Raw genomic sequence first — 26,312 nt, 5'->3', positions numbered from 1 at the left:
ACTCGTGTAACCCAAGCCTTATCTAAATATACAAAACAATAGTAACTTAAGACGTGTGCTCGTTGCATTCCAGTAATTTCTATTTCCCCAGCGCTCTGGTATGAACACAATTCAATTCTATACTGCAGAGAAAAGAGCTTATTATAATGTCTTTGTTATAACCTGTTTGGGACTGTCACTTGTAGATAACGTGGTTTATGTAGTGACGTTCTTGGTAAGAGAATATTGGAAAAATTATAGATGTAATGTAGGGAATATTTTTTGTGTCTTGATATTGTAGGTGTTTTTCCTTATGTCTGGAGATTTAGGTATGAGTGGTATTTATTATGTAAATCGGATTTATCATTTATTTAAGTATCTACGTTTATCAGTTTAGTTTTCCGTAGTACAAGCAGGGCTTGGTATAATTACCTGGTATGGAATTAAGTGAAACTTTCAGGAATATACAAAATAATTGGTATACACAACAAGTACAATTAACTTGTGATATGTGAATTATGGAGTTTCTTCTCCATAGATAATGCTTTCTGAATCGGTGGTAAATGCTCAAAATATGTAATGACGATTCAAAAGTGCTTCGAGAAGAAATCTAATTGAAAAAATAGATGTTTGAGTTTGTTAAATTACATAGTACCACCATTTCAACACTAATTCCAGTCCTCGAAGTCCTCGAACTAGACTCTTAAATATTAATTAGATGCACTAAACACTTCACTTTAAATAAACTATCAATTAAACTGTCACGTAAAAATTAAACCATCTTGTTAATTGTGAATAAATAGCGCTGCAAATGTTGAAACACTTTTACTTTTATTAGTCTGTTTAAGGGGAATTGTCGTAAAATTTTACCTTTATTTCTGGAGTTTCAAAGAGCTTTGAGACGCGATCAATTTGTGTTGTTTTTTAAGCGCGAACTGGATTTTATAATTACAAGCGTTAAGAGTATTTCTCTGTTCGAAAACTTTAAATGAGGGCTTATTGGTCAACTTTTTGTGATAAAACCAAAATTAGGGAAATCACATATGTAATTGTTCATGTATTCGTAGTGCATAGTGCTATTAATTATAAAATATATTTAAAGAGAACGTCAGAAAGGAAACGTTGATAAAAATAATATCGTTTAGAACCTTAATTTATTTTTATTATTTTTTCTTGGCTTATACGATACCATTTTATAGAGAACGTTCCTCAGAATTTAGTCAAGTATTACAATGATATAGAATTGGCATTCCGACTAACGTAGAATTGCTAAAACGATTATTTTAGCTACGAAGTTTTGATTTTGACAAGTTCGTGGGAGGAGTCAAAACTCAACGGTTCGTGAATCCACAGCTTTTGAAAACTTGTTTAGCTAATATTCATCGAGTTTTGAACATCCATTTGTCAAAATTTAATGGAAAAGGATACCTGTCCCCCTAGTCAAGTGGCTTTCTGTTAGCGTAGCGTTCAATAGAATAGACTACGAATGTATGAGATTGACGTAACCTGTAGATACGTTTATCTACAGCCTCATACATATATCTATATATCCCATACATTCGTAGTCTATTCTATTGAACGCCACGCTGACAGAAAGCCACTTGACTAGGGGGGCTGTTTTGAATATTATTATATATTATATACTAACTTTCCGCGCGGCTTTGCCGACTTTGTAGACTAAACTAAATTGATTTATTTAAGACACTGTACCTATACTTTTAATTAGGTTGCGAAAGATCGTTTTACAATTATTCTATGTTCAGTTAAAAAGCCTGCCAACAAACATACAATTTTCTTCTCAATCTATACTAATATTATAAAGCTGAAGAATTTGTTTGTTTGTTTGAACGCGCTAATCTCGGGAACTACTGGTCCGATTTGAAAAATTATTTCGGTGTTAGATAGCTCATTTATCGAGGAAGGCTATAGGTTATATATCATCACGCTACGACCAACAAGAGTGGAGCCAAGGGGGTGAAACCGCGCGGAGCAGCTAGTCCAAGATATACGTCAGTAATTTTTCTATAGGTAGTAGATAAATGCAAAAGTAGTATAATATAAATTTAATAATAAACTCTACTATACATCATTTTAACTTCCAAATACACTATTTAACTCGTTAATTTCCAACTAAATATTGTTTAAACACAAAACTAGTGTTTTAATTTAATGTAAGTTACAGAGAAAAGCGGAACACGACAAATGTGAAAAGATAAATGTTCTTTTATTATGAAAATACGGTCTGAGTTTGTTGGTTAGAAATATAAATAGAGCAATTGTATGTGAATGGTGTTAGAGTAAACCACAATTCGGGGCATTAATTGTTTCCTTTAAAGTTAGTTTTTTCGGTTCGTATTAATTTTAAATTATAGTGGTACATATTTCGCAATAAAAGGCCTATGTTCTTTCTCAGGGTCTAAAGATTTTCTGTGCCAAATTTCATCAAAATCGGTCCAGTAGTTTATGTGTGAAAACCATACATACATACATACATACAAACCTTTCCTCTTTATAGTATTAGTATAGATAGTGTTAGGATTTAGGAAACTGAAATATTTAATGTAGGTACAGCAATGATTAATTTCGCTTGTTTTAGATAAAGTTACTACTAGCTAGTAATAATATGAATTATTACATACTACTATAATTATTATTATTCATAGAAAAAAAATCCGCAAAAGCTATAAAATACATCACCAGAAAAAATATTGTCTATATTTTATTTATACTCCTTAAAATTCCCTTTCCTCATCTATCACAATCCTATGAAATTCCCGTTCCGTTTAACAAATGGACTCGGCTCGCTAAAAAACACCAACACCGTTTCCCTTAATCTCGCCTTAAATGACAAAACACGATCGCCTAATTCGCGCCAACGCGAGACAAATGGCGGCATTATTGTTACAAATGACTACCAGCTTCCTAACCAGGATTAGTAAATGCGAGCGTGACAGTGGATTTTTGCTATTGTTGCGTTTTTTAGGGAATTCCCGCGGTGAGATATGCGTTCATTGTTAGCTCGAGCGCAGATTATACTGGCTCGAGTAAACTCGTGGTTCGCGGGCAGTGTACCTAATGTCATGATGTAGTAATTCAGACTAATATATCTGTATAATAATATATTGTGACATAGATTACAGAACAAAGTCATCCGCCGCGTCTATATTATGTACGCGAGTTTCATTGTACTTTTACTAATTGAGGAAAGTTCTTTACCAATCAGGGTTGCCTGGACGAGTTTGCTTTCGAGCAATAAGGCTGCAAACTAAATAAAAAAATTGTGGTTCTCAAGGAAGGCTCAGGAATACTAATTATAATTTGTTAAATTTTAGAGAAAGGCGGAATGCTAGTAATTACTCTTTACTAAACAATCAGCTCTTTCGTGAAAGAGTAACAGACATCCATCTTCACTTAATATAAACTTTTACTTTAATATTCTATATACTCCCCATAGTTATCAGGTAAATAAAATATTCTTCTCAAACTCAATATCTACACATAACCTAAATTTAGAATTCTTGTTAAAATATTGGCTGACATCCTAACACTAGTTCCAACGAGATCTGAATATCTAAGGCGACATCTTTGTCCACAAAGCAAAGAAAACTATTCTTTTAAAAACAAAGTCAAAATGCACATAAATTCACAAATTTTCTTTCTTTTTTAACAAAATCATTGCATTTTTAAATGATCGTAATAATTAGGTTAACATTAATGTTAAGAAAATTAGAAAGATATATTTATCATCATCATTTATCACTACATAATATAAAACAAAGTAGCCTTCTCTGTCTCTATGTCCCTATGTCCCTTTGTATGCTTAAATCTTTAAAACTACGCAACGTATTTTGATGCGGTTTTTTTTAATAGATAGAGTGATTCAAGAGGAAGGTTTTAGTATATAATTTATTAGGTATTAGACAAAGCGGGCGAAGCCGCGGGCGGTAGGCTAGTAAAATATATGAATCTGAATCAATTACTCATAACATGTTATCACATTTCTGCATTCCACAGAAAAAAAAATAGCTGAATAAAATTTAATCTTTTTGAAATTCCCTTAACGACTGTCATCACCGGGGCCAAAACCTTTGTAATTTCAAAGTTATGAATGGTTTTAAACTTTTGAATAGACTGCGTTTTCTCTTTGATTTACTGGACAAATTTAAGCGGTAAGGAAAAGTTTGAAAAATTAAACTATTTAATTGGGGATAAATTTGAGCGATAAAATATTTTATAGCTATCGAAATCTTAGGAACGTGATCGAATATTTCATTTTGAAGTGAATGTGAAAAATGAAAAGTGAATGCAATGTAAGGAATATAATGTGTAAATTTTATTTTCACATGGTATATTATTAAATATTAAGTTAACTCGCTTAAAAAGTTAATAAATTGGTCATATTAAAAGTAATATAAATATTTTGTCTCACTACTTTATTTATGTATCTAGTAAAAAGGTATTTAAAGTTACAATTCTAACAACTTACTTATTCACAGATGATTAACTATATAAAAAGTAAAAACCATTTTAGTAGTTGTGTAGCACTGTACTTCTTAAAATGATGGCTCTACCACTAGGAAATTTAAGAAGATAGTGATAATACTTCAGACTTAAAAAACAAGATCAAAATTCAAAACTAACAACAAAATATCTAAATACAGTATAGAAGACCTTTTAATTCTATTCACTCCCTTCATTATTTCAAAATATCCAATAATATTATTAGGCTCCATTACACTCTACACAGTTTTTAAAACATATGTAACTATCCATTGCGCATTCAACACACATCTATTAAACCGTTCCCTATCTAGTCAGCAATGCAAACAAAACATCTTCACAAGATAAACTTCGCGATTCCTTCTATAATTAATTAACCGCAAACCTGAAAGAAGATCGGCAACGTTTAAACAAAGCGGAGTTTGTTCGAAAGTTTCCTTAAGGTGCGTTTTCCGGTTTATTTTAGATTTTTATTTTGATATAGATTATTTTTATTTGTGCATTTTGATCATTAAAATGTACTGTATGATTTATTTATGTAATAAATAATAAATAAAGTACGTAGTTGTGTAAAGGCAATTGTTATCAAGTCAAACTTATGCAATTTTCACATATTTATTCAGTTATAAAAAGTAGCAGAGCTACGTAAAGTATTATAACCAACAATTTATTATAATACTAGGTTTCCGCCCGCGGCTTCGCCCGCGCAGTCAAAGAAAAAACCCGCATAGTTCCCGTTCCCGTGGGATTTCCGGGATTGCGTCATTTTCCCGGGATAAAAAGTAGCTTATGTCCTTTCTCGGGTATCAAAATATCTCCATATCAAATTTCATGAAAATTGGTTCAGTAGTTTAGGTGTGATTGAGTAACAGACAGACAGACAGAGTTACTTTCGCATTTATAATATTAGTATGGATGGATAACCATATTGACAGCGATTTGACACACTGCGAAACCAATCAAACCATGCAGGGTGATAATTTAATAAAAGATAAAAATATATTAATTATTGTAATGTAATAGATGTCATCTCACGCCATATTACATGATAGAAAATAATTGAGAGAAAGAAAATGCAAGCTAAATAAAATATTAATAGTTTTCTCCGCGTGTACTTTATTATTGACATATTTTTTTGTACTAAGTATAGTAATTATTATTCTCAATTTTTAAACAGAACTTCTCCTTAAGTTATCTGACGCTATTTGAAGCCATTAATCAAGACAGGCCGACGTTCATGACTTACCTTAATTACTAGAAAAACATAATAAATTATAACGCAGTGTCGCCTGTCTGGGATGGTATTCATCATTTTATTATTAAAATACTGCACATGAAGGGAACGGTTCAAGGTCGGAAGGGAGTTTAGATTTTGTTTTCGTCACATTTTGTTAACATGAAAAAAATTGTGAAGTTTAGGCAGATGTAACTCAATAGTTTTTGTAAAAGAGCAAGAGAATGTCTCCTGATTTTCAGTGCCAGAACAGTTTTTTTTCTCTACTGGGAATCGAAGCTATCGATAGTACAATAACACGTTGACCACTGTACTAATGGGGCGCTAATTATTTCATTCTTCTTTGTCGATTCACTCTTGGCAGAGTGGTCGTGGTCACGTTGAGATGTCCACATCGGTGGTAGAGGCGGACACAGCTTTCCGCACGATCTCGAGCCATCTCTTCCTGTTACTAGACTGTCTGGCGCAGTCTGATACGCGAATTCCTACAGCAGATTTCACTTGGTCGGTCCAGCGCATTGGTGACCTTCCGCGCGAATTATATCATATATTTTAATGATTTCGATTCCCTTCCTTGCTGGCACGCACTCCATCAAACTACCTACACAAAATTAAAATAAATATACTTAAATTTCACCTTCTAAAAACATGAACCTTCTGGAACAATCAGGAAAAAACGGGTTTAACAATAACCTACTTTAATTACATCACCATAAGATACTAATCCGAATTGTCATTGATATATCCTAACTGCCAATGTAGACCAGCCCCTCGGTGATTCATAGCGCAGTTCTACCACATAAACTCAACTGGAGTAGATCCAGAATTCGACGATTATAAAATCTATAAAGCGTTTCCAAGTTTGTTTGCCTCCAGCTATTTGGAAGCCTCTCTGTAAGGCTGGTTATGACCGCGCGTTTATTTAGTTTTAATTGACGTATGGTAATATACAAGATCTACGAATAAATTTAAAACGTTACAAAAAAAGTAAGTATATTATCGGTAACTAAAACTTCAGAAAATTCAATAAAGGGAAAGTGATATTTTGTACCATTTTTTTTAAGTAAAATATATGAAAAATATGTTTTGACAATATGTTGCCCTCGCAATTGAATATACTTAAATACTTATGCAGAAAAATATTTTAGTTCTTATTACACCTCAATTCAATTTGCACAAATAAAGCGAACCATAAAATGAAAAAATATTTTGGTGAAAGGTGAAAATTTTAAAAGAAATCGTCACATTATACTGATTTCCGAAGCAGTGATAATTAACTTATTTCTGTATTTTTTTAACCTATTCTTGTCTAGTAACTAGTCGAATAGATAAATGTTAAAGTTGAAAAAGTGGCGATACAACCGCTCGTGTATATCCAGCCTTAGCAAACTTTACGTAACTGAGGCTTTTCGCGCATTCCACTGCCAAAATACCGCTACTAGGTCAGTTAAATATATCGTATCGCTATATTCCCTAACACTGTTAACCGTTTAGTTTTACAGGTTCTAAAAAAAATTCTAGTCTTCCATTAAATAAAACTAGTTAATGATAATTGTATTGCCTAAGCAATTTTCCACTGTAAAGTGACACAAACTGTTATATCAATAATATCTAATAAAAATATATAACTTAGAAATAACTATGTTAATTATTAAACAATCTATTCACTGAATAAGTCGTGTTTAAACTCCCTAACTGTGCCGCGCGGACGAACCCGCGTGCTCACTTACGTTTATAATACATGTATATGAAAATCACACAAAAATAAATACTTAGGCATTAATTTTTAACCGACTTCAAAAAAAGGAGGAGGTTATCAATTCGGCCGGTATGTTCTTTTTTTTTTTTTTTAATGTATGTACACCGATTACTCCGTGGTTTCTGAACCGATTTACGTGATTCTTTTTTTGTTCGATGCGGGATGGTGTCGAATTGGTCCCATAAAAATTTTATTCGGATAGGCCCAGTAGTTTTTATTTTATGAGCATTTTTGTCTGTATTTGTAAATGTTGCAAGTGCAAGTTTGAAGTCGGTTGTTTTTAACGCAGTTATTGACTTGTTATTAATCTCCTTCCATGAATCAAAGCACTTATTTAACTCCGTTTTCATATTCATTCGATTCAAAATAAATCGCACTTATTGATTACAAAACAAAGATGGCGTCTGACAAATTCTCAATTTCCCGCCCTACTTCTGAGCCAAGAACGGCCTCCTGAGATACAATCCAGTTTGTAGGTCGCCAACTCGCCAGCATGAAAAATTAAACTTTATTCCATTGTCTGTTTCATTTTAACGTATTATGATTAAATTGCAATGGTAAATCTTGTTTATAATAATATCTTTATATACCTACAAACAATAGTCTAAGGAATAAATGTAAGAAAGATAAATAAACGAATTAAAAAACTCTTCTTTATTATTGTAAGCTAGCCGCTCGGCTCGACTCGGGAAAAAATCAAAATAAAATATAATCTACGACACTTACAGCGCGTAGCTTGCTATAGGTAAACATAAAAATTAATAATGTTTAAAATTAGTTTAGCAGATCCCTATAAAGTCACAAATTTACCTCTTTATAATATTAGTATAGAAAGCAAAATGTACAACAAGACCTTATTCTTACCTCCTATAAAATAACGTTATTAGTCGTTGCCCTTAAGGCGATCAAGATACACTTTAAACGGGACCTCGTTTATCAAATTATATTGGATAGTTTCAAAGTTCAAAGTTCGAAACAATGATAATACATACCTTCTCTTCGCTATAGTGGAGTATTATTTATTTTCTTTCTTTCAATACATTGTAAAGATATTTGTAGATTGTATATGATTTAAGTAAGATAATATCTATTAGATATCTTTATTTTCTCCGATGTACTTAAGGAAAGTGGTAAAGTTAATTAATGAAATACCCCAAGCAAAACAACGTTATAATAATTAGACTCGTAATTAGTAGAAGCAGTGTACAATTTATAGATGCTGGGTTCAATTCCCTGTGGAACTAAAAAAATTGCTGCGTCATGGAAACAAAAGGCTTTGTATTCCCCATTACCAAGATCTATTTTCGCAACGAAAAGTTCTTTAACCGAGTAGTAATAATATAAATCAAACGAATTCCTATAGGTAATATTCATTATTTTCGTTTCTTATTATTCTTTCGAACTTATTATAACAGTACGTAAATAATTTAATATTGAAGCCAACCATCTAGCGACTTTACTACCTAAAAACATAAATATAAATTAAATTAAACGCCACACTTTATTTTAATAACAAGCTTTACAATCCAGCTACACCCATCAAAATAACAGTCTAGTAATGTCCACAACAATTCTCCAGGCAACTATAAAGAATCGAGTTACAAACAACTGTAACTTCCCTTTTACGTTCTGCGTTATTAAGGGCCCTTGGGTGCAAATGTTATTTTGGAAATCAGCAAGTCATTGTATATGTAGCAAGTAAAACAAAATTGTATGCATGTCGATAGAGTATGCTTAGTCATAATACTAGACCCAGGAGTAAAGTTACGATTAAAATTAGCTGAGAATAATCTTAGAATAGGTATTAAGTGGAATCGTCGTAGGTACTTTCTCCATACGAACGCTCTTGTATCTATATATTTAAAAAAAATATCTATATATTTAAAAAAAAGTTATGTTAATCTATTTATAACAAGAACGGATGAACTGATTGCACTGAAAATTGGTGGGGAGGTGGTTCTACCTAGTATCTAATCTGTGATTTTACCAAGAAAAGGACATAGGATACTTTTTATCCCTAAAATTAAAAAAAAAGCTAATAACTAGTTGATCATAAAGCATTGATTTCTTACAGATTGTTAAATATCAACTTCTATGTTTATATGTAATCATATTTGTTGAGCAACAGTTGATCAACAAGGATGTTGGAAACTTTGTTTAAATGTTGTCGCTCCTCGGAAGAAAATATTTCAACATGAATTACCAACTTTGAGAAATGTAAAATCCCCAACATGTTGAACCAACTACATGTTTAATATGAATACGGGGTTTAGTGTTTAATCAAATTCATTTTACGTAAGGCCGTCACGATGGGAGCTATTTACTTAGAAATCTGTAGAGGGATCCCTTCAGAAATTATCGTTTAAAAACTACATGGTTACAGACACCTTACGTTAAGTGAAAATAAATAAATAAATATTTCGGGACTATATTCACACACGGCACGATCTGATCCCATACTAAGCTATGGACTAAGTTATGGAAACCAGATGGCTGATAAACATACATATATAATTTAAAATAAATACTTATATAGATAATTAACACCCAGACACAGAGCAAACTCAAACTCAAACTCAAACTCAAACATTCCTTTATTCAATTAGACTACTATTTAGTAGCACTTTCGAATCGTCATTACTGTATAGTATTTTTAACATTTACCACCGATTCGGAAAGCAGTATCTATGGAGAAGAATCGACAAGAAACTCCATAGTTGCTCTTTTAAAATCATGTCAATATTACATAATAACTATATCTAACTACATAATATGCCAAAGAAACATCTATGTTCATCACACAAATATTTGCTCCGGGTGGGAATCGAATCCACGACCAGTGGCTTGGAAGGCAGGGTGACTACTCACTACCAACCAAGCGAACCGGCCAGAAAAGAAGCTATAACGTAATACATAATGTTTAAAACAGGAATCAATATAAATGAGTAATGCATTCAAGACCAATTTGCAGTAAATCAACTAATAATATATGATAAACCTTCGCTATTGCATAATGTTATTGCTTATTAATTATTGGAATATTCAATTGTGATGTCGCTTTGAAATTCAGAGCCAGGCTAATGTACGTACACAGTGACTATTAACAATTCTCTTAGCTGCTGCTAAATATCAGAGATTTACAGGAACATTTTCCTGTAATAAAAAGGTTTTTCCAATAAATACATATTGTGTTTATTTTTTGACGTGACAACGTCTTATAATTCGATAGCCGGCTGCACGCACGAAAAACATGACTCATGCGGCGTTACCTCGCTCTGAGGCGTTCCATGTAGGCTTGAAGTGCAAGCGAGAGCGCGGAACGAGCGACAAAGAAGCACAATAGGCCGTTGTCACGTTCAACTATCGTCTGTAAACCGACTTTACAGACAACCAATTTTTCCAAGAAGTGTGTAGGATTTAAGCTTTTTCATTCCAATGCTTTCAATCTTTTCTATAGCTGTCAGATGTTAATTTAACACCTTAGATCTTTGTGAAACTAATAAACACATTAAAAAATAATTTCAACACTTAAATTTTAGTTTATTGAAAGAGGCTCTAATGAAAAAACAGTATAATCAATCATATCTTATAGTAAAATAAGAGGTATCAACAATACAAAGTATAAATTACAATCATCTATACTAATATTAGAGGAAAGGTTTGTAATTATGTATGTATGTATGGTTTTCACGCATAAACTACTGGACCGATTTCAAAAATTCTTTCACCATTAGAAAGCTGCATCTTCACTGAGCAACATAGGCTATATTGCATTTTCAAAAAAAAATAGAGATCCTTACCAAAAATGCAATAATGTAACCCAAGGTGTAAAAAATTCCTTAATTCAGTCATCGCGTGCGCTGCGGAATCTATTCCTTGAAGTACGAGGATGGTTGTTATGAAAAAAAACGTAAACATGTAGGTACCACGGGCGAAGCCGGGGCGGACCGCTAGTATATTGACAAAGGGCGTTAAAATCTATAACGTCATTTCTAAACACATGCTAAACAACACAAGAAAACAGAAATCAAGGAAGACCACACACAATGCATATAATTAAACCCACTTCACACAAATGAAGTGTAAACCGAAGAACCGGGAATAGATTTAAAACAAAACCTCTCATGAATCCTTAACGAGCGTTTATGTATTCCTCCCTCGGATATCTGGGAAATCTGAAAATGTCACGTTAAAGAACATTTGTTTGTGATAGCTCTTTACGTTTTAAGGATGCACTGAGCTTATGCATACTCAGTTTAAGTTGAATAAAGAGCATTTTTACGATCTTTCTTGCACTTACGTAAATATGCATGGAAGGATGACATATTTATATATGGATGCTCAGAAAAATTTGTCCTTTTCATTTGTATTGTGATAATCTATACTTAATATTATAAAGCTGAAGAGTGTGTTTGTTTGTTTGAATGCGCTTATATCAGGAACTACTGGTCCGTTTGAAAAATTCTTCAGGTGTTAAAAAGCCCATTTATCGATGAAGACTATGACCAACAGCAATGCGAGTGAAACCGCGGGGCACAGCTAGTTAAATATAATATAAATCTGCGTTGTAAAAACTACACTATCTATATCATGGCAATATAATATACAAACAATGCAAAGCAATTAAACTATAGATCAAACTATTTTTTTTAATTATAGATATCTTCATGTACATTATTTTTCATTACAACATAATCCTTTATAAACGATATCTTCCATTAGTCATTTTAGTTTGCACAATGTACGGTTTTACAAAAATGCAATGCGGAAAAGAAACACACATATTAAGATTACTCTTCTTAGCAAGCTTGCTAATTAGCAAACATTTTTCATCCTTTCTCCAAATATAACATACTATGCGCCCTTACTTTGTTCTGTTTACATTTTCCGTAATTAAAAATAATAATGAAATTAGGAAACAATACAATTTGCTTCAAGGATAATTTTAAACAAATAATTATTATATTTTTGGCAAAAGACAAATCCTGCATCGTGATCGAATTTTTTCATGAAAAAACCATGTTTAAAACATTTCAAGGGTAAAAAACTAACTATTAAATATTTTTCATTAATTATTTTATCCAAAGACGAGCAGCTTGTATTTTATAAAACAACGAAGCATCACCGTTAAATTTCCCATGTCAACGGTTAAGCTTTCCGTGTTCCTATCTGAGACGTACAGACAAGGGCAACTTTTTATATATACACTGAGATTTGTTAAGACGCTGCCATGTTAGAAGTGATATATCGAGCCAATTTCTCAAAGCATGTATCTTGAGCTGGGAAAAAGCCTTCGGAAACCCTTTGTTGATAACGTAGCAATTGTGGAAAACTAGAGAATAATGATGATATATTTTGTCGAATTATAATTAATTAGTATGTAAGAACATTATGTACTCGTTCTGAAATCGATGAAAATCAAATTTCAACATAAAGATAAGTATTCTTAAGACTTCTATTTCTTAAGATTGAATATCTAAAAAGCAATTAAAATGCAATTAATTCCTAAAATCCTAAAATCGTGTGTCCAAATATACATACAGAATTTTAAATTAATTTCAGTTGTTAATAAAATTGAAATATAAGGCGACTTCAAATTCATTCAAATATTTATAAGCCGACTTCAATTAATTCAACGTCGTATAAAAATACGCAATTTCATGCAGCAAATATTATAATTAGTACTACATTTCTAATGGCTACTTAGCGTCTGAACTAAGCATTTGCATTTTCATGCTTGATTTTATACCGTTTTAAGGTTGCAATTTATTCATTGCATTATTTAATCCGACGTTTCAAACGCTACGAGCACTTGCTACGGCCTACGAGTGTGGCTACGAGCGTAGCCACGCGTAAACACCTACGCGTGACTACGCACGTAGCCAATAAGTAATAATATTATTAGCTGAACCAAGAGACGGTGTCCTGTCTTCCCTTTTTAACATGCTTATATTAGCTTCACCTACATGTTTATATGTTTGTATGTAACCTACTACTACTAACCAAATACTTTACTCTCGATTTCGATCCATTTTAAACGAAAATATTTAATTCCAAATTTGTACACTTATCAAGGATCAGTGATTATACAATAACATCATAAATTCATCTTATTAAAACATTTTTTAAAGTGAAACTTTTATTACATCGTCTCAAACTTTTTGGTCTGTGTAGCGCATGTCGCGTGTATCGCGGCTGCCGACTGCCGAGTAGACGTATACCTACTCGGCAGCCGACCGTCACGCGACATGCGCTACACAAAGCAGTTTTCGGAACCGTTCGAACAGTTTCACTTTTACCGTGGTTTCATAAAACCACACAACATTTTTTTTGTATATTTATTTCCTTTTGTAAGCGGCGAATGCGTCTGTTTTTATTTCTTATCGTATTCACAATATTTTGATTAAAAACCCCAACATATTTTAAACTAAAAAAATACAAATCTCGATTCGAGATTTGGGCATTCATTAACACGCTAAATAATACCTTATTTTAAAGCCCATAAAGCTTAAATTGCCAACTTTATTAGTACAACAAGCGGTCATTTAGTTAATTTCATTATTGCCCCCGGGTACTACGTGACGGGAAAGTATGTTGCCATCTCCGTCATAAGTGGTCATAATTAACGGACTTAACTCTCCCTAATTGCTTTTCGATAGTTCGATAAACGGTATAAACTAGTTTCGGTTTGAATTATGTTGGTAGTTAGGTTTGAGCCTTGATACAGCCTACAGGCCGTAATGGGCACGTGGATTGGTTTTCTTTTTCGTAGTTTAGGTTGGTATGATTGGTTGTGTATGCCCTGTTATGCTGCTTAATATGCACTATAATATATTGACAAAGAGTATGCATAACATTGCGAGTTGTATGTGTTTGTGTGTTTTCTATTGAACAATTTTGAACAGAAATTTGCAATTTATTTACATAGAATACTCTGTCTAAGTTTATTGTTATTCGTTTATTCTTTAACATAACAATATTATTTTTATTATACTTTTATTTTTTAACATACTCCTAACTAAAATCATATCATACTTTGTCTAACTTCATTTTTACACTAAAACATTCTCGTAAGCCTGGATACTAAAAGATGTAGGAGATAATCCCGGTGAAATATCTGGAAATATTCATCCTACTTCTGAAAGGAACACGGATAATACTATCCAGATGTTGGTAATTGCATTAAATTTCTGAGAACATACATCTTCGAATAATAAAATCAATGGATCAGCAGAGCGAGATGCAATTGAGTATTTGAATAAAAAATTTTTTTGTGCTAAATGGAAAGATTATATATTAGTTTCATAACAAAACTGTTTTTTTTTAATTGTTTTTTGCAATAATTCAAAAGTTATTTCAAAATAAAAATTTGTCTTTGAATCCAGTACCGAAAACACACCGACAACTCCCGAAGCGTCACCCGAACGCGTGTGACGTCATAATGTTAGTTTTCACTCATTGCAGTTGATAGAAAAACGTATACAACTATAACATTTTGACGTCACATCTATCGTGACCAGTCATGGCGCGTTTATAGTCACGTGACTTTAATTTAAATTTCATCAATTTTTAATTGCTTATAATTAATTGAAAAATATTTTTTTTGGAGATTTTTGCATTAAAAATCAATATTATTAATAATAAAGTTTTTAAATACATAAAAAAAAACAATATTTTTTTATTATTCAAATACTCAATTCTACTAACCTATAAGTGCAAGCAAGATAGGTGCTAAATTCCATTTTAAAACCATTCACTTTTGACACGGATTATAAATCAGGTATAATCCCTACTTAATATTAGAAATGCGAAAGTAACTCTGTCTGTCACTTCTTCACGCCTAAAGTATGGAACCGATTTGGATGAAATTTGGTACAAAGACAGTTTGAGATCTGAGAAACAATTTCATACCGGCCATCCCACAGGTACCTATAGAAACTATGTTAGGTTTCTTTTAAGTACTGAAGCGACACCGCGGACGAAAAGTTAGTAAGAAACATGTCCATATATAACTTGATAATTATCACGAACACGTATAAAATTGTACGCAGATGCTAGTAATCGCATTATGCTCAAGGGTATGACATGTGACATAGGTCTGGCCCCATTCAAGTGTGTATGGACAATTAGCTATGTTACACGCATGTAACCTTACCCGTTGTCAAACTTAATAATTGTATTCGCGTATTCTTTGAATCGAGTATTTTCTATAATGGCCTTAATGGCAATAAAGAATGTCTGTAATTTTCGATAGCCGCTTTGTGAAAGTTTTTTCGGAATCAAAAGTCTTTAGTCATCAGACAGAAGACAAGAAAACTTATTGTCACATAATTTTAATTCTAAATGTCATTCATTAATTCCTATAGCAGTTTTTCATCAATCTTTAAATTGCTAAATCTACACAATAAATACGCAAATCTACAATCTATTAGAATATAGCAAATACGTACTTCGGTTATGTGTGCAGTCATAGTAGCAGGTCAAGTTAACCACGCGCCTTTTGCCATTCAGTCGGAACTAATTGTCTCTTTATTTTGTCTAAAGAAATTAATGGAGGGTTTCTGAATTGAGAAATTGATTTCTGAAAGCTTATATCACATACAAGAAAATACCCAATTCAGAAACCGGCCGTAAGTCACATACATAGTTCTTTCAGTAGTTTTTACGAACTATAAACTATTTCAGAACAGCGTACCATTTAAAATTTCCAAACAGTCCACAATAAAACTCATGATATTCCAACAAAATATTAGTCGTACATCACAACTCGGACGCTCAGCTTGATTGGTGTTTTATATTTTTGTTTTATCAATTTAACGTTCGACTGATTGCGGGTTTCACTTGTAACGAAACCAATGGACTGTGCTGATATGCGTTTTGTGGATTCCATTTTATGTTTTATCTTCATTGGGATGAGACTTATAATGTGTGGTGATTATGAGTGATTATTGAATGTGTTCAATACAATAAATTGTACTTGATAGGAACTATGACATTGTAATTATGATGATTTTGGGAATAAATTTCAAAACAATCAAGAGTCAGAAAATTGAGGCACTAAACACCCCAGTAAGATTTTATTTAATCATGTCACGGTAGTGATGATTTTATTAGAGTGACGCCATAAGAATGTTTGCTTTCTTATACATATTATATCTACACTGTACACAGTACAGTTAATTTAAGGGGCATATTAATATAAAAGATAATTTTAAAATGATACATTGCCTCTTCCATCCTAAATAGAGAGCAGTATAAAACCATATCATAGGTAGGTATACTTTTTTCATACAATTCTTTCAAGCCATCTATAAACACTCTAAAGACTTTGAACTTAGCGGAATATATTATCCCCGTACAAAGTACCGCGGTTACGGAATTTCCTGACCATTATAGGCCATTAAATACGACCTGAGAACGCGTTAGCAAGCACGTGACCCCATTATTTTCACAATAACCATGTAATACAAAAGCACAAACATATGGGTCCATGGGAGATTTATTTTTTCCCATTACAACATTTCATTGTCCAAAAGATACTTACGTTAAAATATTATAAGGAAATGAGGAAATATGGCCGTTTTGCTCTTGTGTATGTAGTTTCTTTTGTTTTGCTTGGTGGAAGATTTTGGCGGCCATTTGCATTAATTGATGCTATATCAACTTTTCTTCGGCATTGTTAGTGTATATTTTCGAATCAAAAAGACCAATTTTTACTGCTATAGGTTCTTCGCTCCGAGTATGCTGTCCCCTTAATACAGGTTATACCTAGTAAGGGGGCCTGAACCCCAATCAAATGTGACAAATTAATGTATGAATTCAAATAAAGATTTTTATGCTCAGGGTAAATGTTTGTGAATATTATTTATTACTAAAATATCGTCAAACAAAGGATTGGAAAGTGTCAGATTATGCTAATCTAGAATGATTAACTGTATTTAAACTTTAGCTAAAATTGAAAAAGGATAATTAATTTCAATTATCTACTTTTAAACCAAGAGAAGGCTTTTTAAAAAAATATTAAATCGATTTAATTTTTAGTTTTATAACATTAAACTGAAAACTTTCTATTCTACTAAAACTTTCATAATTTAGCGACTTTTTGAAGACATTGGCAGTTGGTAACTATTTAATAATCTATATTAATATACAAAGATTGTCCTTTGAAATTAATTAATAATTATCAAACAAAAATTTGATTACTATCTCATAGTATAAAACAAAGACGCTTTCTGTCTGTCTATGCTTTGATCTTTAAAACTACCTGCGCATCGAATTTTGTTGCTGTTTTTTTTTTTACAAGATTTCTGCGGTTTCTGAGGAATCTTTGCAGCCGTGCGAACCCAGGGCAATTGCTAGTTTATTATAATATCGACTATTTTAATAGTCCATATTTTCGTTTTATTTATATTCTTGAAACACTCGCATCAAGTTAGATGACTATTCCGACGTTTTATTATTTTGTATGATAATATATTTTATTCTCAACTATAATATATTTCATGTACGATCCTCGCTGAGCTAAGTACGCGTGATTAAGCACATTACACTCATGACGACGCATGTGTTATGTAACAGGCCATTAGATATGGAGGTCATTGTTCAAGCTTGTATAAAAATATAATGCAATAGTTTTTCGATATGAAGATCAAGTAGCGTGTCATTCTGAAACTCGTCAACATCATTATAGTTCTATTTTTCAGGTAGTATGATATTATCCTTGGTTCAGATTCACCACCCTAGCCAGGTGTAGTTTGGTAGCCACACATAGAAACTTTGTGGTAGAACATCCCGATTTCATCACTCTAATGTTTCATTGATTGGAAATTTTATTTTTGAACGTATTTTAAATTGTTTTTTATGTCACAAACCTATTATACCATGACTGCTTCCCGAAAACAAGCGCTAAGTTTTGTTCTGCTTATTTAGGTAGTAATTAGCCAATCAGATCATATCGTTAAATTTGATACAATAATAAAAATATATCTCTACAGTATAATATATTAAAACTGCAAAAGAATATAAAACACAGCAATTATCCCGCGTGGAATGTTCTGGAATGTTCTAGAATGTTCCAAGTTTTCACATTTTGCGCGGGAAGTGCCTCAATGCGTGTGACGTTTCATTTCGCGCCTACCTCGCTGCTATGATTCTACGTATTATAATTTGCAGTTAATTTTGCTAATTTTATAATTTACTAAGTCGGAATTTACGCTTTCTTTTCTTTTGAAGAAGAACTGAATTTGGCATTTTAATTTGCTTGTACTGTCTTATTTAAAAGAACAAGAACTGTATATGTTAATAAAAGAATTTGTCGTATAAAAGTTCAAATTCATCAAGAATTAACCATTAGTCAAAATATGATTCGAATTCATTAAAACTAAATCACACTTTTATTAACTACCAAGATTACCGTTTTAAGTCGGTTAAAATATTTGATTCAATTTTCTTTTCATCGTAAAAGATAAAAATTTGAAATGCTTCTCCGCAAGAATCTAATCTAATAGAAAATAAATGAATCTACTAGATACGACATATGGAACCTAAACAAAGGTCGGCAGAATTTCCCAACCTATAAGTTCGACCTTACCTTGAAGTGTGAATTTCCGTTCCCTACATTCCGGAAATTGAGACGCCTGTACGAGCTAGTCTTATTAAGATGTGAAGACGTAGATCAACTTACATTGGAGTCCGATACGTTATAAAGAAGACCATTTTAATAAGACCTCTCAGTATGTGAATTTTCAGTGCAAAGAAATATAGCGATCCATTACTGCACGTGTTAACTTATTCAGATTGATATTTATTCGTCCTTTACAAACCGAAATCGCCAATTTACATAACTGATGAATATCTTGTATTTATTTAATGCGAATTTTCGAATCATTTATTGTTTAAAATTTACTAGTAGGTAGTTATGTGTGATATCAACTCAAGCTTTCCGTCTACGACTTTGCTAACGTTTTTAAAACTGAACCAACTATATATGCCTTCCTCTATCTATTAAAAAAAAACACATCAAAATCGGTTGCGTAGTTTTAAAGATCTAAGTATAGTGACGGACAGACAGATAGTGGGAAGCGATCTTTTATACTATAGGGATGATAATATCGAACTATTGCGTTAGTATAGGCTTATAAATGAGGCTAATAATATTATATTAAAATGAGTACAATATGTCAGGTCTTCTCCTTAAGAAAAATAGTCATTTTCTTCACAATGAGCCTATTTTTGAAGTGAAAACTTCTTTAGCGGCGTTGAGTACTTTTTCTGTAATGGGTATAAAATCTTAAACTCGCGTCAGGACACGTGACCTGATCGAAAAAGCGTAAGACGGATACCATTCCAAAATATAAAAGTTCGACAGAAAATAATATCTATCTCCACTTATACACAAAAACACAAACATCTCCGCGCTTATTTTAGCGATTTCTTCTATTTCCCGTATCAAAATCATTCAAATAATTTAGTTTTACGATAGCCCAACTTGGCCCATAAAACCCTTTGCCCATAGCAATACACAATAAGTGTAAGGGTGCCATAAAACACAGCAAGAAAGCTATTAACAAAATGGGATAAAAGTTCTTATCAATAAAATGACCGAATGCGTCTTTTAACTGGCCTACAATCCGATCATAACTTCTGAAGAAAAAAAATAGTACGCTGATTCAGAAGACAAAATTCACACTTCCTAAAAAAATTGAAGTCCCATGTCCCCAAGTGGGATAAGGGGCAGATGCATTATACATCTGTTTCACTGATCGATTCTCTTTAGGGACATGTAGGTGATCAGCCTTCTGTGTCCTGCCAGACCGAGACATTTTTTTTTCTTCGTCTCCACCGAATCGAACCCATGACCCCTCGGTGCTACGCTCACGCGTCAACCACTGTACCAAGGAGGCGGTCAAAACGCTCACACTTACTAAATACACAAATATTGAGATATCTTTCACTAATATTAGTTTCACATACCTACTAGGGACGTGCCTTTTATTATAATGATGACATATTTTGAAACCCCGAATGTTGATACATCGAAAGTAACATGAGACAAAACTGCAATTAAAAAAATTGAAATCGAAACTTGGTAAAATATCTTAATGAATATCGAAGTATAATTATTTTGTAGTACATTTAAAAGGGAAGTCATTAAAACCTTACATTAAAATCAAGCTTGGCAACTTTGCAATATACACACCAAATATCTACGTAACATGATTTACCTTTATAGTAAACTAGTGTTCCGCCCCGGCTTCACCCGTGGTACATATTTCACAATAAAAAGTAGCCTATGTCCTTTGTCGGGTATCAAAATATCTCCATACAAAATTTCATGCAAATTGGTTCAGTAGTTTAGGCGTGATTGAGTAACAGACAGACAGACAGAGTTACTTTCGCATTTATAATATTAGTATGGATCAGCTCTAGGTATATGACGTACTTAAAATGCTATTTATTCTATAGGAAGGTAAACAGAAGCCTCGTCGCCTGAAATTAATTGACGCACGGATCCCATAAATATACGCAATAAAGTGAGGTGCTATCCACAAACTGAATTGGGGACTATCAAAAAATGTAGAAAGGGATTCATATAGATATAGGCCTCTTATTCTTGGAATGAAATTGCATTGTGTAAAAAAGTTCAACATGACACTCATATTTTGTGAAGTTAACTTTAAACTATATAACTATAAAATTATTTATTCAATTCGTATCAAACAATACCTGCTTAACTTCTTCTCTATGAATAAAGATTATATTCTAAGAGTCAGAAGTTGGTATTAAATTTAAATGATTACCCTGTTAAATTATGAAGTATCTTACATATCATTCGCTATGGAAACAGTTTCTTAAAAGCCATATCCACTGCTGCATTTGACGATAACTCCGCAAATAATTGTTAATCATGTCGTCAATGTATGAGGTGGGGTTTTACAGCGCACACTTGAGCTAGAACAGCGGCGCGTCGCTTGAATTCTAATAAACTACGCCATTTGGCATCCCTCCCACGATATTCGCGGAATCTACATTTCTACGTTTTGTAAAAATATAGAAAACTAGATGGCGTTTACACGCTCCGATTTGAGTGTTTATTTCAATATCAATCTAAGATATCAATTTTATTTTACACGAATCCAATAGCTGATATTAGAATATCAAAATTTGTCGTCTAACTTTTTGATATATTTTTCGATATGCCAGTTTCCACACGGTGGTTTTCTTCACTATTTTGATGTGTAGTGACGTGAATAATGTGCAGATACCATGAAAAATCAATTATTTTTTTGCATGCTCGTTCGATTGACGGTTCGGTTGTTTCAGTTTAAATCTACTGAACCTAAATACTAAGTCACTATTCCTCTGTGGTTTATTAATGTATAGTTAAAGTTAAAATCACTATTATTGAAACCTTGTTACTAAAAAAGTCGTCGCGTTTTTTGCAAAACGGAAGCCCGTATGTTTTCAAAACACACGACTTAACAATGATACCGTGCATTATTTAAATGTTATTACGCGATCTTGTGACGAATGTTAAGTCATTATGAGCAAATACTGATAACTGCTAAGAAGTACAGCAGATTATGTGTAGTAGCAGTAGAATAATAAGTAGTAGTTAGTAGTTTTAACTATTTATACTAGGGTATGATAACATTTTTGAGTATATCTGTAGGGTATCTCTGGAACTGTTTTATCTATTTTATAATTTACCAATGGTAAAATGCATTAAAAAATCTCGATATAATTGTGAATACAATTATATCGAGATTTTTTTAAAGAAAAGAAAATATTTGATTACTCTGCGGGATTCAAACCCGCGACTTTCTCCATTTTCGGGGCAATGTAGAGACATTGGCGACCTTATTTTCGTCTCATCACATCTCGGCCACCTTATTTTTTTCTAATCTTTAAAATTTCTCATATATAAAGCGTTAGAATATCTACTAATAAACTAATATAAATATCAAACACAATTATTTAACCAACTCTATACAACATAATTGATTATCGCGTTTAATTTTGTTTACAAACAAAATATAATATTCAACAAAATATGAACAACAACAGAACAACTTAATTAAAATGTTAAAATTCCACAATTGGCGCATTTTCGAACAAAACGGGCGGAATACAAAAACCGCAGTTTACGCTGATTAAAACTGTGCTAAGAGTAACAATTCTATTTTATACAAGCTTTTACTGCGGGTTCGTCCCTAAAGTTGGTAAAAACCCATGTAACGTATTGTATTCAGTGAAGTCTTCATGTATATTAGTATGAGAAAATAAGCATAAGTTAAAAAGTGTAGATTTAAAAAATACTCCTTGACAAGTCCTCATTCGTGCGAATCACTAAATCAGGTTGATCATGTACCAAAAAGAACCTTTATTTCAAATTAAATTTCTATAAGGATATCTGTAAAAACTGCATTCAATTGAATACATTTTACGCGATACGATAGCCAGACTGACAAAGAATCATAAAATGTTTTTAGCTACATTTTTTGAAATATATATACCATACCAATACCATAATATATTTTATCTATAATGTACAGACAGCAGCCTGTTAAATATTATTAGATGGATATCCTCCTCCCAGTACCTACTGGGAGGAAGATAAAGTCTGGTTCCCCAGAGGAGTGAGGACATTTAGAAAATTAATATCCAGATTTTAATAAGTACCTTCTATTAATATTGGCTAATTTAAATTCATGACTTCGTTTACCTTATGTTGTGCGTAAATGTAATCGGGGTTATTAACTTGTTTGTTTATTAGCATTATATTCATGTTTAAATTACCTGTAAAAAAATAATAAAAACTTTCAGTTAGTTATCGTTAATCTCTTAAATACTTAAATTACCTGTAAAAAAAATAATTTCAGTTAGTTATCGTTAATCTCTTCCTGACAAATTTAGATATTAATATGGCGTGTAAAGTTATAGATAGGACTTTAGAAATTAAAAATAAAATATAAGTGCGAGAAGTGGAAATTGAAACTAAAAATGGAAGCTGAACATTATTACTACGAATTCTTTTTATTTCAATAAGCATAGTTAAAGACAATCTCCTCGTTTTCCGAGTGCAAAAGCCTGACTAACTTTCGACTAAAAAAGTTAAATAACTTTTACAATCCCTTATAATTATGTCTAAAACTTTTTATTTCGTAATTTTTAATTACCTTAAGTACTCAGATTAGTGGGCTAGCATAAAATACTAACTGGCATTATAAATTGCCTAACTTCGGTCCAGTGTTTTTACCAATTACCTTTTAGGGTTTAAACCCTAAATTTTATGAGATTATATTTTATACCTAATAAAAAGATACATTTTTTAAGGTTTTAAAACGTTATAACGTTGTAGGCTACATTAAAACTACGTTTTTCTCGCGACTCCGTCCGTCAGGAAAAAGTCCCATCTCATTTGTCAGATTAAGCTTATATTTAAATTCGTCGTTGTTTGCCTTTGTGTATAATACTAGCTGTGCCGCGCGGTTTCGCCCTCGGACGAATCTAAGGGCAATATTATCTATAGCTCATGTGTTATTCTGATGTTAAACTTATATTACTGTAAAAGCTTCATCCAAATCCGTCCAGTACTTTTTGAACCACTTCGTTACAAACGTACTCACATACAAATATATTAGTACATAATATAGAAGCATAAATGAAGATTTATATTCTTTATTCCTAAAATTAATCCTAAAATAATGGACTAGTGAAAAGATCTTTTACTTCCCAACATATTTTCCATAGAATATAAACCCCTTTGTACCCCGTAAGCTGTTATGGCTGCATAACTACAAGCGGTCCTTGTAAATCATATTCCCTGTAAATCATAAACTACGAGTTTCGCAATTAGACGGTAATTACACGTAAATCGACTAAATAGTAAAGAAACGAGCGAACGTGTACGGAATACTGTTCTGAGCATCATATAGATGTAGGTAAGAGATGTAGTTATAATCTGCTTACTATTTCTTGATGTTTGTTGGTTATTATACATCATAAATAAATGTAACTACATATTTTGTTTACTACATTGCGGAAATATTCCGCTAAAGATCCGCCCCTGTTGGTCTTAGCGTGATGATATATTATATGAATGGGCTATCTAACACCGAAAGAATTTTTCAAATCGGACCAGTAGCTCCTGAGATTAGCGCGTTCAAACAAACAAACTCTTCAGCTTTATAATATTATAGTATAAATTATTACTATTTTCTGTTAATTACTACTACTAGTAGCTACTACGGCTTCGTTCATTTACAAAATCTATTCAATGGTTTGGGCGTAATAACATAACAAACCCAATAACTAACTAATAGTTTCATTTTATGTAATTGGAAGAGAGATCATATTATGTCAATATTAATTAATACACTATTAAAAAATTCTATTAAAAATAATAAATATATTATTTTTAATATAATTTTTTATGAAATTTCTGTAAGAAAGGATTCACCTCCGGTACCACATCAATTAAACATTTCACGTACTTAATTAAAATAAAATCTCAATCAAGAACTAAAATTTAATTCGTCTCTCAGTCTAACCGTAACTCAAAGCAAGCACTTGTTTTATTTCGCAAAACTTAGAAATAAACTCCTGAAATTATCGAGCACGTCTTGAGTTTCTTGGAAAGTTCTTTCTCTTTTTATCGGTAACAACAAATTGTTTATCTAAACTAAAAACTTTTCGAATTAACCGCTGAAATTAAGTTTGTGTCGTTAACACGCTCATAACAAGTAAGCTGTTTATTATATGCTTCTGGACTTTCTGGTACCCTGGTACAATTGGATAGATTTTTTAATAATAGTTATAATTTAAAATAATAAGGTAGAGCACGAATACACGTAAATATTGAAAAAAAATAATGTCATTTTAGAAACTGATAAGAACGAAAAAGCTTTCTGTGTAACACACATAACAAACGTTAACACACATAACAAATAAAAATGAAAAGTAAAATAAAGTTAATAACTGGTTGCATGCTTAACAAGGACACTAATGGACATCTTAGGAATCTTATCCTATTAATATTATAAATGCGAAAGTAACTCTGTCTGTCTGTCTGTTACTCAATCACGCCTTAACTACTGAACCAATTTGCATGAAATTTGGTATAGAGATATTTTGATACCCGAGAAAGGTCATAGGCTACTTTTTACCCCGGGAAAAAGGATAGGTTTTATCCCGGAAATCCCATGGGAACGGGAACTATGCGGGTTTTTCTTTGACTGCGCGGGCGAAGCTGCGGGTGGAAAGCTAGTCTTTAATAAAATACTTAGTACCAAATATTGCTTAATATTACATAACCATAAAACAACATAATCATAGTTTAATATAACTTACAAACTATCGCACAACATAATATAATAACGTAAATCTCATAACAACAACAACAGATTCCAACAGATTCCCTTATCTTGCCAAATACATATAAAATAATGCTTTATATTACAAATAGTCCATTGAATGAGTCCCTCCAAGGGGGGTCTAGAGTGCGTGAGTTAGTAACGTAAGATGTTTCTTCGGAAACATGTCAAGAGTCCCTAGGTAATAAACATACTAAAACCCCGGGACACTAGGAGGAGCCCCGGAGTGGAGGGAGGGGGGAAATGAGTCCATTTTTTCATTTTTCGCTTAAATCTCAAAAACGGTACATGTTAGAGAAAAACTTTCAAGGAAAAGTTGAAAGGCCATAAAATTATCTACAAGTTGTACCTAAATCATTTTTTCCTATATCCTACCGTTTCTGAGTTATAGGCAGTAAAAAATGATTTTGGGCTCAAACAATTTCCCCATACTACACATCAATCGATCAAAAAATATTTATTTCTT

The sequence above is a fragment of the Colias philodice genome, chromosome 19 (assembly GCF_061535455.1).
Source record: "Colias philodice isolate Cphi_HAF_F1 chromosome 19, ilColPhil1 Martin Lab GWU primary, whole genome shotgun sequence".
NCBI classification, from domain to species: Eukaryota; Metazoa; Arthropoda; class Insecta; order Lepidoptera; family Pieridae; genus Colias; species Colias philodice.
The sequence above is the reverse complement of the archived record's forward strand: the minus strand, read 5'-3'. Positions refer to the sequence as shown.